We start from the raw sequence: 15,802 nt of genomic DNA, 5'->3' as shown, positions 1-15,802 counted from the left end.
GGCTGGCCCAGCTATAAGATCCTATCTCATGGATCCTGACCAAAGAAGGGAGGTAGCAAAGGAGTACGCGTGAACTCCTATCAGGAGAAAGAGTCATAGAGATCAGAATTAGAATGAAGATCCGCACTCGCTGCTCAGCCGATGTCTCCTCCATGTCGAAGCCACGAGCTAGAACTGAAGCTAACTCCGATCGCCCGCTCCTAGGACCACCTCGAGACACTGGTCGGGTCCTGATATGCTGAACGATCGGACCTAACAAATCGGCTGCCTTAGCCGATCCCCAAGATAGATCAGACATCTGAGCTACAGCCCGGTCAGTAAAGCGCAGCCCGCTAATCATACTAAAGTCCAGAGGGGTCACTGTCATCTCCCCCCAAGCAAAATGAAAAGTGTTGGTAGTATCCCAAAAATACTCCAACAATGCGCGAACGACCGTCGCACCGCAACCCCGGGGCCTGCGAAATCCTACGACCGCCGTATAGAAATCTACTAAACCAGCCAATTCCCATAGGGCATTCGTAGCAGGATCCCTCGTAATGATCTGGTGAAGTCGAGGAATCAAGTCTCCGGCTCTAGAACCGTGGTGGCGAAGCGTGCCGTCGACTATGCCGGAGAGTGGGCGATGAGAAACGTGGTTTTCACGGCAGAAAACCAACTGGTCTGGAGTCCACAGAGGTGGAACCCACCTACCTCTACTCGTAGAAGCCCGAGGCTCAGATTCTAAGACATCGTCGTCCATGCCCTCGGGAATAGTGGGAGTGTCCTCCCGGAAAGCCTGACGTCGGCCATGGGTGGAAAGATCGCGATCCCGTCGCCTAGGCATGCTATTATAAAAATAAAGATCTAAATGCTTAGCATCATTTCCTAAGTTATTTAGTTGTTTATCGCATTATACGCTAAATTTTTACCTCAAGGCTAAAAATTGGCAAAATTATGGAAGTATTTAGTTTCTCCATGACAAACTAATACTACAGTTCTCTTAGCCGCATGATACTATGTTCTCCATGATGATATAGTAAATACGCGAAATATGTTTCGGAATTGCGCAAAAACAATGAATCAACACATCATAACATATTTTATAAGATCTACCACCAATATTTCACCATTTCAAGTGCAAGGAAGTAACATGAACAATAAGAACATCATTTCACAAAAAGTAGTACCCAAAAATGGTGATTTGCTCAATTCTCCATCAAATCATGCAATTTTTGTCTCAAATTTCACACAAGCACACATACATACATATATAAGTAAGTTCATGGCAAGAATTTCAACATAAAACCTTAAAATCAAAAATCCCCAAATTGATTTTTAAGGGTTTTTCATGAAATTACTCATTTGAAGCAAATTTGAGACAAAAATTAAGAGGAACTTACATAGATCCTTGTAGAGGTTCGAATATGAGGAGTATGGAAAAAATTTGGAGTGAATTTGGTGAAAAATCGAGCAACAAAAGCTCGAAAAAACTCCGGCAACCCAGCAGACCACCGCGACACGGTCAGTCAATGTCGTGACACGGTGAGTGTGTCCCGTGTCATGGTGAGCCTGAGAAGAGACGGAGCTCCGGCGGCACCGGCGGCAGCTTCAGGCAACAGCAGCGCGACAAGCAGCAGCGATTAGCGGCGAGTTGCAGCGAAAATTAAAAAAAAAAGAGAAGAAGGAGATGAGAACACGGAAATACCGTGACACGGTAGTGTAGGGAATAATTTCAAGCTTTTAAATCCCACTAGCTTGAACCCCACTGTGATCATACACTAAAGTACGGTGGCGTCCAAAAGGGAAGAAGATAGAGCAAAAGAGTCGCCAACAAGTTTTAGGAACTTGTAAACCGTTCACGAGGTGAAGGTTACACCCCTTAACGATCCAAGAGATCGTCAACTCCATAAGGTCATGAACCAAATAAGGGTTCGGGGATGAAGGTACAAATCCAACCTAAAAGAGATTGAACCTGCCCTAATAATAGGCCTCTACTTTATTCTGATCATATTCATGTGCGCTTTCTGACTAACATGCAATCAATAAGATTAACCCCAAACTTGTTTATCTATGTTGGTTGAATATTAATGCACAAATAAACTATTATTGGCGATCACTTGAATTATAATCATATTAACCCTAAACAAGATTATTAGATATCTTATTAAGCGTGATTACAAGTACCAAATTCCCTTTGAACATGTATAAAAGGCGTAATCAAGCAATAAATAAAAATAAGCATCAAGCAACATAATAATAATAAATATCACGACAATAAAATTATAATCATCAAAATAATAATCATAATAACATTCATAGTCATCATAAATCATAACAATTATAATCATAAAATCATAATCATAAATCATAATTAAAATAATCATATCAACATTAAAGCATAATAATAGCAATATCCTAGGCATGATACTAACAAGATTAATAACAAACCCTAGCATGTCACTAAGCAATAAAAATCAAATCTTTAACCCTAACATGATACTAACAATCATAAACATTAGGAAGAACATAGGAAGCATCATAGCAATCATATTTAATATTAAAAATACCCTAGACATGATACTAGGAATATCATAACAACAATATAAACATGATGTCTACATCATAATATCAATAAAAACCATTAAAGTACTTACTTTGATGCCTCGTACCTCTTTCTAATAACAAAATACACGCGTTAGTAACTTCAAGGAAAATAATAAACAAAACAATTAAATTAAATAATTGAAAGAGAGATTTGGGACCAAACCCTCAGAAATTAAAACCTTTCACGTCTAGGGCGAAGGCAACTTCGAATATGGCTAGGTGTTTCTAGATCTTGCGAATGCGGAATTTTGTATGAAAAAGCAAAGTTTGAAAGAATTGAATGTTTTAAGAGAGATGATTGATTTAGAGAATGCTAAAGAATTAATGATTGTTGATGAAAACTTGTGAATGAGGAGAATTGGTGAATGATTAGTGAGAATAGGTGAAATCAATTTGTGAATGAAAACGGAGTTTTAAATACGATATTTATAGAAAAAATCAGCCAAAAAGATAAATTAGACAAAACAGAGTCTGACGCTTAGAAAACAGGGCTGGCGCCAACCCTGGCTAGCTGGCGCCAGGCACCAGCACTAGCGCCAGGCGCCAGGCGCCAAAGCCTGGGGTTAGGCGCCAAGCCTGATTCCAACGCGTTTTCGAAAATTCGATAAGTTTACCGTACTGGAGGATAAATTAATATAATTTCCTCGAAAATGCTATTTGATTTTGATTAAAACTCTGAAAATTCAACAAAAGTCAATTTATCAATGCTAATTGAACTAGGAATGAAAAGAACCTTCTAGAAGAATCTAGAAGACTAAAACCATTCCTAATTGCATTAGGAATGATAAATCATATTAGGCCCTCCCCTAGATCATTAAACCGTACATAAAGCTCAAACCGGGCCCAGTTTAGTAAATTGGCCATAACTTCCTCAATATTCATCGGAATTGGGCTTATAATATATCGTTGAAAAGGTCTTTGAAAGCCCCATCCAACTACACTACCATTAGACCCATATCATGGACCAACCAAACTGGATTGGCTGTTTTCTTAAAATAAGTTTTCAAAAACAGAGAGAAGAGAAAAGAAATAAAAACTTTCCGCAACACTAGACCTTTCCACACTTTCGTTTCATTCGATTATGATTCGACGTGAAAGGTACTCATCACTGGGTTTGGTTTTGGGGAGACACAAATGGGTGTCTACAAAAGCCCCCACTTTGACTGAGTTTGGAGAAACGCAAGTTTCGAAAAACAAAAGTCAAAGTATCGATAGGGACGGAGAATGATTCAAAACGTTCTGCGATCCTAAATCAATCTTGCAACGCCGATACCTGCAAAACTAGCATTAGTTAAACAGATAAAAGAGTTAAGAAACGCGTATCTTGCACCGTCGAGCACACGTCTCTGAAAGTAACCGATTGTTTTGATGACCTCTTGCAAGCTAGAGAATGCCATCCCGCTTGAAAACCGCTACGCCTGTAACTGCTTCCAAATAGAAGATTGCTTCGCCTGAAACGATCCTCCTCCGCATTGATAATATTCCACATCCTAGGGAATACTATCGAAGATTGCTTCTCTTGAAACAATCCTCATCCGCATTGATAATATTCCACATCCTAGGGAATACTATCAAAGATTATTTCTCTTGAAATAATCCTCATCTGCATTATGATCATCTTCCATGCCTGAGGGAATATGATCGAAGACAACTTCGCCCGAAATTACCTTCAGTTGTTTGTGACAACTTTCCGCAAGCTAGGGAATGTCGTCGAAGATATCTTCTCTTGAAGTCACCTTCATTTGATGCGATAATTTTCCAAACAAAATTACCGAAGATCCACGCCTGTCGATCTTTAAAAGTTCGCCTGAACTTTGCTTCCGCTATGCCTGTACGTCGGCGCTTCCGTTGCTTTGAACCTGTACGTCGGTGTTCTTTTGCTTTTGAACCTATATGTCGGTGCCTTTTTTTGCTAATGAACCTATATGTCGGTGCCTTTTTGCGTTAATGAGCCAATGCTTAGGCGCTTTTAAGCTAAGTGAGACGATCTCTTATCAGGTCGATCACTTTATGTAATCAAGCCGATTACTAAATCATGTCAGGTTGCTTAGAGGGGCTAACTGGCGTACCAAGGAACCCAAAAACATGTTGCAGAAGGCTAGCACAACCTCATTAGATGGTTGGATGCTTTGGCATCGCTGAAAAACCATCAGCGCCACCTTATTAGCATTAGCGCCAGGCGCTGATATTGGCGCCAGGCGCCAAGCCAAATTTGTGACGCCAATGCATAGGGCTTGGCGCCAGCACGGGGACTTCCTTAAATACCCCCTTCCTTCTTCATTTTGCTGGCTACTCGTCGCGAAACTGCTCGAAAGAAGTCTAAAACTTCAATTGCTCATTGCTTGCTCGTTTCTCAACCGAATTTGCTCAAATTTGTTGCAAATCAAAGCTCTTTTCATATATTTTCCTGATCTATGTAAGTTTTCTTCAAACTCACATCAGTTTTTATGAATTCTTGGCATGTTTATTCACGAATTTCATGAAAATTCAAAACTTATAATGCTCAATTTGCTTTGTTTGTCAAGTTTTATGCCATGAAATTGCTTGATTATGTTTGTATATTGCCTTGGGAGTAATTTGAGACTTGTTTGACTCAATTTGGTGAAGAAATGAGCAATTTGCCATTGTTGGACCTCTTAAGGTCGTGAAGAACAATGTGGCTTGTTCTTGATATTTTTGCTAGCAATTCTTGTCCAATTTGTCACAATAATTACTATAGTGTTGCAACAAATTGTTTGATTGCTTGAAAAATGCTGTTATACTCAATTTGAATTTGTGCTCTGTTTTAGTACTATGTACTCTGTTTTTTGCGAACATAGTATCATGCGGCTAGGCGAACCTTAGATACTATAGAACCTTAGTTCATGATAATTTTGCACAATGTATCATGGCTAGACGACGAGGCTCGGGTTCACGGTCTCGAAACACTAGACGGGAGCATGAGCCCGTAGAGGATGACATCACGCCTTCCACTTCGCTTGGTCGACTTCCGGAGTGGGATGAGCGTACCTTGTTCTTCGCCCCTGTCCACCACATTTCTGAGAGGGTGAGACGGGGAACCGAGCCCAGAGGACACGGCATCACGGCTCTAGCTGTGACGATTTAGGCGATTTGTACAGGATGTACATCGCCAGGGATCTTGAGACGAGACTCCTATGGGAGTCTTGCGGGCTAGCTACTCTGTTCGAGACCTCTGAGGCTATGGTCGCCTCCAGCGGGGGTCACCACGTAGTGCGCGCTTTGGTGGAGTTATTCTGGGACACCACCAACACCTTCCATTTCCCCTGGGGCGAGATGATGGTCACCCCTACGGACTTCAGTCTCATCACAGGACTGGAGTTCACTTTTGTGCCACTGCCGTTTGACAGTGGAATCGACGTCTTTTCTTCGGAGGTCGAGGAGCTGTTGGGGCCGATCGCTATTCGGGCCCGAGTTGAGGTCGAGACGACTCAGTTTAGTGCTAGAGGAATTCGCCGCTCGACGCTGGCAGCGGTTCTTGATGACGATGCGACCACCCGAGAGCAGCGGGTGCGCATCTTTGTGCTGATGTTGTTGTTAGGGACATTCTCCCCTGACAAAGGTAGTAGAGCGTTGCTTTACTATCTTCCTGTTGTCCGTGATCTTCACCGGATTAGGACTTATGACTGGGCCAGCTTGGCCTATGCTGACTTCGTTCGTGCGCTGAGGGACTCGTGTCGACACCGGTCCTTTGGGACGAACGTTGCTTTGTCTGCCTTTTGGAAGGTCGTAGAGGTAAACATTTATTCCCTATAAGGTTTAGCTCTGCATATTAGTTAGCATTTACTCACACTTTTAACTCTTTGTAGATCTGGTTCTACGAGTATTTTCCTTTTGTTGCGCCGGCGAGACCATCGCCGCGGGGATTTCCACTGAGCGCCTCTTGGGGCGGTCATCATGTGGACATGTCTACTACACATGTCCGAAGACGGATCATCTCGGTACAACTTTTATTGTTTATCTTGCTCTTCCGCGGTGCTTTAGATATATTCTTGCCTGATTGATGATTTTTATAGGGACCTGAGGTGGTATACCGGCCGTGGGGTGGTTGGACAGTCCCTGGATTAGCCGCACAGTACTCTACTGAGCATCGCTATTTTATGGGGACTTATGGAGCGGTCGCGTACTTAGGAGAGAGGGTCGCTAGACAGCATTCTTCTGATGTCTCCGTCGTTCCCATTGCTCCACCATGTCATATGTTTGACGAGTCGCGGTTGTCGAGCATGTCTGAGGGAGCTGGCACCCCTTGGCGGTCCCATGTGATCCTCGGGCGGTGTTATGCTGAGGAGCTACTACCTTTGTTAGCTCCAGCCCCCGTACCGGCTGAGGATGTGAGGGTAAAATTTTCTTAGCTTTACTTTCCACTAAGTAGCCCCCAAGTAATGCTTTACTGATTTTTTCTGTTTTATCAGGACAGTGCTACTGAGTTCGTGCCACCCCGTATGTCCATCCACTATCAGGGGAAGTACGGGCCGATCGAGGAGATGATTTCTCCGGCTCCCGAGGGCGAGCGCTTCGTAGAGCGGTCAATTCCTCGCCACCAGACTAGAGTAAGCCTAGTTTTTTCAGAATTTTTGTGTTCATATATCATGCATTTTTACTGACTTATTTTCCGACAGTTTTCACGCGAGGTGGTTTCGGCGATGGCACGATGCATAGATGCCTTCCGGAGCCAGCTCGTCCAGATGAGGAACGCGGCCACTTGCCGTCGGGATGACGTCATCCGAGAGGTAGCCTTTCTTTACTCATTATTTTTGCATTGCTGCTTCAATTTTATTTTGTTTAACTCTTTTTGCAGGGCCAGCCTATCGCTTCTCACACCCGCACGAGACGTGAGGGGCGGAGGGATCCAGCGAGGTCCAGCTCGAGACGTCGTCGCACTTCGTCAGGGGGTAGAGGCGGTCGCTCTGAGGCTGCTCGAGCTGATGTTGCTGAGGGCTCGGGATATTCTTCTGAGGGTGCTCATGCTGCACCGGTAGGAGAGGCTACCTCTGCTTTCAGAGGTGGTGGGATGTACGAGGTTGGCTCGTCATCGCAGCAGCCTTCGCGGCCTCAGCCTCAGGTTGATCTTGGCTGGAGTGGTCCTATATTGAGTCTTCCTCCTCCTACAGAGACTGGAGCTGGAGCTGGAGCTGGAGCTGGAGCTGGTGGAGAGGTGACTCCTTGTACAGCGCAATTTTATGACATGATTGGCCTACGTCCTCCAGCTCCGTAGTTTGTTCCTGTGTATATTTTATTTTGACTTTTTTATAGAACTTTGCCTTAGACTCATTATTTATACACACATTTTGTATATTTATGCTATTATGAGTTTATTTACTGTTGTGTGTATGTGTGTGTGTGCAAGAAAAGTGTGACAACAGTTTTGCGCAAAAATTCCGTCATTTTTATTATTGATGGAGGGTATCCGACTCTCTCCCCCAAAAAGAAAAAATAAAAAAGGAAAAAAATTGAATAGAATGTCGAGTGTTTGGAAAAATAAAGTCCAAAAAAGAATAATATAAATTAAAAAAAATAATAGCTATATTTAATTAATTAAGAAAAAGGATAAAAAAGATGTTTGGGAAAATTAAACGGAGCCATAAAATCATTAACCGACTCGAGTCTAATATTAAAACGCAAGTTGAGCACGCGCGGCTGGCCTGGCAACTTGGCGCCAGCTGGCGCCACACTATGGCGCGTGGCGCCAGGCGCTACACTTAGCGTGTGGCGCCAAGCGCTGGCGGCTGGCGCCAATTGACACTGAGGCTGTATTTTAATCCGATTAAAATTTCTCGCAGTTTCTGTATAAAAATCCCCCTGCCCAGTTGATTCTTCTCATAATTCCAGCGAGTAAATAATTCTCTGCTTTAGAAAAACAATGATCATGTATTTAGTCACCAAAACCTTCACCCAATACACTCATGAATGGTGTCGATCTCTTAATGCGAGGGAGAGAAAAGAATTAGACTTATTTCATCTGGGGGGAATTTATGGCATCAAAGGGGTAGATCTTGACCTAGAGTTCATACATACCGCTTTAGAATTTTGGAGTGTTGATACTCATTGTTTCAGAATAGGGTATGATGAGATTAGCCCTTTGCCGGAGGAATTTGGTGCGAGCAATCCTTAGAGTAGACGCATACTATTATAAGGATTTTGAGCGCTTCTTTAATTTGAAGGAAAGGGATTTATCAAAAATAGTGGATAGCAACATAGTTAATTTGAAAGAATTTGCACGCCATTATTTTGATAAACCTCTTTCTGAATCTTTTCATATATATAGAAGAAGGGCGTTCTTATTTTGCATGCTTAATCAATTTTTTCTTAGTAGTGGTAAAAATAATGAGGGCCAATCAATTATAACCACTGTACTAGAACAAATTGAATCAGGGAGAAATCCAATGCCATTAATAGTTGGAGAGACTATGATTAGTCTAGATGAATTGAAAAGGGACCCAAAAGCGCCTTTTCGCGGCTCTCCAATTTTATTACAGGTAGAAAAATAATATTTTTAATTACAGAAATCAAAAAATATATTTTTGTATTGTAATAATAATTTATTTGCATTGAAATTTTTTTACAGATGTGGCTAATGGAGAGGCTAGGATTAATTAGCCCTCCGGACGATATTGAAAAATATACTCCCAATTGCTTTGTGAGAAGGAAGAAATGCGTCCCTAAAATTGGGCGCCATGGGTGGAGAAAAGTCTTTGAATCACGTGATTTTGCTATCAAGTGGGTCATCCCATGGTGGAAAATAGAAAAGATGGTTGGTGTTAACAAGCAACCTTTCTGCCGTCTTCCAAGCTTGTCTCGTGTAACTTATTATTATCCCTGCAGGGTAAAAAGACAATACGGCTTGCTTCAGAATATTCCTTCCGGGGATCTTCGTCCTCCCTTTGAGTACCCTATTTCTCAAGAAGTAGACAGATTTGATGCTTATTGGAGTGCTAGACCTTTATGGGAAGTGATTACCCAAAAGGTCCCTCCTTCTTTGCCCAATGATGTAAAGAAGTGGTTGCTGAAGAAATCTTCGATTGATCAGGGTAGGACCGATGTGAAGAATCGTCTAGGTGACAGGGTGACTCCTGCCAAGGAACGCTTAGGTGCAAGAATTGAATTCAAAACACCTGCAATGCCTAGGAAGAAAAATGCTACCAAAGACAAAGGAAAAAGGAAAGCTAACACCACAGATAAAAAGGCCTGGGTGGAAAAGAAGCATGGAGTGTTAGCTGAAGGGGAGACCATCTACTCCAAAATTGAATGTAGGTCCTCTAAAGGATGCCTACTAGCTAAAGTTATGGATGAAGAGGAGGAAGCAGACAAGAATTGGAAAAAAACTAGAAAGGAAAAGAAAGATTAAGAGCATTGCTTAGCTTTAGATTTATTAGACTTAGATTGTTATTTTTATTCAAAGTTAATTTATTTCAGCTTTTATTTAAATTCCATCAATAATGTAATTTTATTTTATTAATGAAATTTTAGCTTTCAATTAAATTATTTACTTTAAATTTATTTTATTAAAGCAATGAAAATCGAAAAAAATTAATTTTCCAGAAATTCTTCGAGTACGAAAGTCGAAAATTTTCCGAAAAACACCGAAATTCGCCCAGATTTTATTCCCGGATTGGCGCCAGTTATTGGCATTTGGCGCCTGCCATTGAAGTCTGGCGCCAGGCGCCAATTCCATCGGCTGGCGCTGATGACTTCTGGCTAACCCCAGGTTCTGTTCTGCGACGCCAATAATTCGCCGATTTTCTGTTGAATTTTTAATTGATTCTGGAACGCAGAGATGTCGAAAAATAAAGTGGCCGCACCCGTAAAGGGTTACCTACGTATCCTTTCTTAAGGAATCAGGTCGAACGTAGCTCTCTTGAGTATCCTACTCAAGTAATTATGGGTAGTGTTTCTTAAGTTGGTCAAGATTGGTCATGTTTGAGAATTCATTGCCATCCATATCAGTTAGTTTTGTTGCACCTCCTGATAGGATTGTCTTGACAATGTAGGGTCCAGACCAATTAGGTCTAAATTTTCCCCTTGGGTCTAAAACATTTTTCCTTAGTGCTTTTAATACCAAATCTCCTATTTTGATATTTCTTGTCTTGACCTTCTTATTAAAATGCCTAGCCATATGAGTTTGGTAACACTGAGTGTGATGTAGAGCTTCTAGTCGTTTTTCGTCGAGTAGAATCAATTCTTCATATCTTGCCCTAGTCCATTCAACTTCATCGAGTTTACTCTCTAGCGTAATGCGTAGAGATGGTATTTCTAATTCGACAGGTTGTACGGCATCCATTCCATATACCAAGGAAAATGGCGTATTTCCTGTTGATGTACGGATTGACGTGCGATAACCCCACAATGCGAAGTGAAGCTTGTCAGGCCAATCCTTATAATTTTCCGTCATTTTCTCGATGATAGTCTTTAGATTTTTATTAGCTGCCTCGACTGCTCCGTTTGCTTGAGGTCTATAAGGGGAAGAATGATGATGTTGAATGCCGTATTTTTGTAGCAATTCTTCACATTTGGCTTGAAAGTGAGTTCCATTGTCACTTATCATTTCATGTGGGACTCCATATCGACAAATAATATTTCTTTCGATAAAGAGTGCTACATGTTTTGCAGTGAGTTTAGCGTATGATTGCGCTTCGACCCACTTTGTAAAGTAATCGATTGCTACTAGGATAAATTTGTGGCCTCCTGTTCCTGGGGGAGTGATTTTGCCAATTATGTCAATTCCCCATGTAGAGAATGGCCATGGCGATGTGTAGGTGTAGAGCAAAGATGGAGGGACATGTTGCAAATTGGCATAAATTTGGCACTTAGGGCATCTTTTTACGTATTGATGGCAATCCCTATTCATTGTAGTCCAATAATATCCTTCTCGCATTATTTTCTGGACTAACATTTTGCCGTTTACATGAGTGCCACAGATTCCTTCGTGAACTATTCTCATTATTCTTTGTGCATCCATATTTCCTACACATAAGAGAGCTCGACCTTTAGGTACCCTTTTATGTAGCTTGTTGTCTATGAGTACATATTGAGAAGCCAAAAGTCTCAACACTCGCTTTGCTCTTTTGTCAGCATGAGGAGGGTATTCTCCATTGGTGACATAATTGAGTATGTCCGTGTACCACGGTTCCTCTTCTTCTTCTTCTTCTTGGACTAAGTCGTCGTCTTCTATAGCCTGGATATATGCTGGTTTGTGCCTTTTTTCGATAGTTAGAGGCATTTGCTCGATCTCCGTGGGAATCCTAACCATTGAGGCTAATCTTGCCAAGGCATCAGCAAATTGGTTTTCTTCTCTAGGTAGATATGTGTATTCTACCTTCTGTAACTGATCGGTAAGAGTTTCCAGATAGGTTTGGTAAGGGGCTAGTCTTTCGCTCCTCACCTTCCACCTCTTAGATATTTGATTGATGATCAAAGAAGAGTCTCCAAATATCCTTAATTTCTTTACTCCCAATGCCAAAGCTGTTTCAAGGCCTACCACGCATGCTTCATATTCAACAGCATTGTTGGTAACGTCGAAATCAAGCTTTATGGAGATTGGAACGTACTCTTCTTTAGGTGATACTAGTAGTACTCTGACGCCACATCCCTTTTGGTTTGAGGCTCCGTCGAAATACAAGGTCCAAGTATCATCTTCAGTGACCATTAGGTCTTCATCTGGAAATTCATTGTCTTGTATTGGCGTCAAGTCTTCTATTGGAAATTCTGCTAGAAAGTCTGACACCACGGATCCTTTGATAGCTTTTTGTGGCATAAACCTTACATCGAACTGGGCTAGATTGACTATCCATCTTGATATGCGTCCATTGAGTGTAGATTTCTCGAATAGATACTTGAGTGGATCTAATCGGGAGACTATGAAAACGGTATGCACCAACATGTAATGTCTTAACTTAGTTGTGGCCCACACCAAGGCGAGGCACAATTTCTCGAGCGGTGTATAGCGTGTTTCGTATTCGAGCATCTTTTTACTTAGGTAATAGATTGCGTTCTCTTTGCCTTCTACTTCTTGTGCCACCATGGCTCCCATTGTCTCTTTGGTAACCGTCAAATATAACCTAAGAGGTATTTCGGGAAGTGCTGGTGCTAATACGGGAGGATTTGCGAGATAGGCTTTGATCTTTTCAAAGGCTGTTTGACACTCGTCATCCCATATTACTGGTACATTCTTCTTGAGCTTCTTGAAGATCGGTTCGCATATTGTCGTCAGTTTTGATATGAACCTACTTATGTATTGCAACCGGCCAATAAATCCTCGAATCTGTTTCTCAATCTTAGGCGGTGGCATTGACATGATTGCTTTAATCTTGGTTGGATCCACCTCTATTCCTCTAGAGCTTATGACGTATCCCAAGAGCTTGCCTGAGGTGACTCCAAAAGCACACTTTGATGGATTCAACCTCATATTATATTTTCTTAGCCTTTCGAAAAATTTCCTTAAGGCTACTTGATGGCCTGGACGGTCTTTCGATTTTACAATCATGTCGTCGACATATACTTCGACTTCTTTGTGCATCATGTCATGGAGTAAGGCAGTTGCTGCACGTTGGTAAGTAGCACCCGCGTTTTTCAACCCGAATGGCATTACCGTGTAGCAGTAAGTGCCCCATGGTGTTGTAAAGGTTGTCTTCTCCATGTCTTCTTCTGCCATGAGAATCTGGTTGTACCCTGCGTATCCATCCATAAACGAAATAAGCGCGTGGTTTGCCGTGTTATCTACCAGAATATCGATGTGTGGAAAAGGGAAGTCGTCCTTTGGACTTGCCTTATTTAGATCTCGATAGTCGACACACATCCTTACCCTTCCGTCTTTCTTTGGAACTGAGACGACGTTGGCGACCCATTCGGGGTATTTGGATACCTTGATGAAACCTGCAGTTATTTGTTTTTGAACTTCTTCTGTTATTTTAAGTGCTACGTCGGGTTTCATTCGACGCAACTTTTGTTTTACAGGTTTCATTCCTGGAATTTGTGGTATAGTGTGTTGAGCTATTTCTCTATTAATGTCTGGCATATCTTCATATGACCAGGCAAATACATCGATAAATTCTTTAAGTAAGTTAATTAAATCGGTTCTTTCTTGTTTATTCAATGTTAATTTGATTTTAACTTCTCTTTTATGAGTTGAATCATTCGTGATGTCAACCATTTCAGTTTCTTCAATTACCGGTGTTTTATTTTCGAGTGTTTCCATTGCTTTAATAATTTCTTTGTTTTTTTCATCGTTAGATAAGCAATGCTCGTCATCTTGGGTTAGGGAAGAACACAAGAAGTAAGGAGAATGAGAAATATTATTATACTCTGAGATCATTACATCAAAGAGTGATATGTCCTCAGGGACTGGATCACTAACTATCCTATGAGAAGAAATAAGAGGGGGAGGTGCTACTACTAAAGACTTAGAAGACTCTAAAGGGAAAGACTCTGACTCTAACTCTGACTCTGACTCAGACGACTCTTCAAACATCGGTCCTTGCCCTGTCGTGATTGATATCTTCCTTCCGCTTAGAGTAGTCACTTTGATAGTCTTGCGCCACCCTTGTAGTGATCCTTCGGTTGGAGTGATTAGCTTTGAGGGGTCAAACCTTTCACTTTGTAGGACCGTTTGAATGAGCGAGGAGTTATCTTCTTCATAAGCTGGCTCATTCTTTTCTCGCCCAAACAGTAATCCCATGACGTTAAAGTCAAAGCATGGGGGTGCTTCCTCCTTATGGATGGGAGTTGGGATTTCATCAGTGAAGTAGCAATCCAAGAAAATCTCGAATCCTGGTTGTCTTATGTCGTTTACAACAAATGGCTCAGGAAATTCATGGCATGGGTAGTCCTCTCCTTCTTTTATAAACTGACCATTAAGCGTAAGAGGGTACTGATCCATTGGAATTGCTTTCTTTTGAATGCGAGCGTCCCTACGTGCTTTCAACTTTTCCTGGGCTCGCTTGAGATCTTTCCGAGTCGGTTCAAAACCAAGTCCGAAAGTATCTAACTTAGGGAGGCCAGGTGACTCCAGCGGTTTTGCCATTCCTTTCTTCTTTCCTAAAGTCATCCCAGGAAAGTGTCCTTGTTTCTTCAGCATGGCGTTGACGGTCATGTTGGAATGGGGGTCATGGCAAAGAGATGTCCTTTCATCCTCCTGGATTAAGGAGACTTCTTCGTTAAATCCCCATAAGTCTTCATCATCCTCGTCGTGTTCCACATTAATGATTGGATTCTCTATGGATTTGATTCTCATAGGCGAAGCATCGATGGTGATTGGAATTCCTCCAACTATAGCTTTCACTTGTTGGTGGAGAGATGAAGGGACGGCCTTTAGATCATGAAGCCAAGGGCGTCCCAACAATAAGTTGAATGAAGCTTTGATGTCCACTACTATTGATGAATCTTCGTCAGCCCAAATCCCACTAGCTTGAACCCCACTGTGATCATACACTAAAGTACGGTGGCGTCCAAAAGGGAAGAATATAGAGCAAAAGAGTCGCCAACAAGTTTTAGGAACTTGTAAACCGTTCACGAGGTGAAGGTTACACCCCTTAACGATCCAAGAGATCGTCAACTCCATAAGGTCATGAACCAAATAAGGGTTCAGGGATGAAGGTACAAATCCAACCTAAAAGAGATTGAACCTGCCCTAATAATAGGCCTCTACTTTATTCTTATCATATTCATGTGCGTTTTCTGACTAACATGCAATCAATAAGATTAACCCTAAACCTGTTTATCTATGTTGGTTGAATATTAATGCACAAATAAACTATTATTGGCGATCACTTGAATTATAATCATATTAACCCTAAACAAGATTATTAGATATCTTATTAAGCGTGATTACAAGTACCAAATTCCCTTTAAACATGCATAAAAGGCGTGATCAAGCAATAAATAAAAATAAGCATCAAGCAACATAATAATAATAAATATCATGACAATAAAATTATAATCATCAAAATAATAATCATAATAACATTCATAGTCATCATAAATCATAACAATTATAATCATAAAATCATAATCATAAATCATAATTAAAATAATCATATCAACATTAAAGCATAATAATAGCAAGATCCTAGGCATGATACTAACAAGATTAATAACAAACCCTAGCATGTCACTAAGCAATAAAAATCAAATCTTTAACCCTAACATGATACTAACAATCATAAACATTAGGAAGAACATAGGAAGCATCATAGCAATCATATTTAAT

Source organism: Chenopodium album, chromosome 8 (genome assembly GCF_948465745.1).
Source record: "Chenopodium album chromosome 8, dcCheAlbu1.1, whole genome shotgun sequence".
In the NCBI taxonomy this organism is placed as follows: domain Eukaryota; kingdom Viridiplantae; phylum Streptophyta; class Magnoliopsida; order Caryophyllales; family Amaranthaceae; genus Chenopodium; species Chenopodium album.
Note: the sequence above shows the minus strand (reverse complement) of the source record.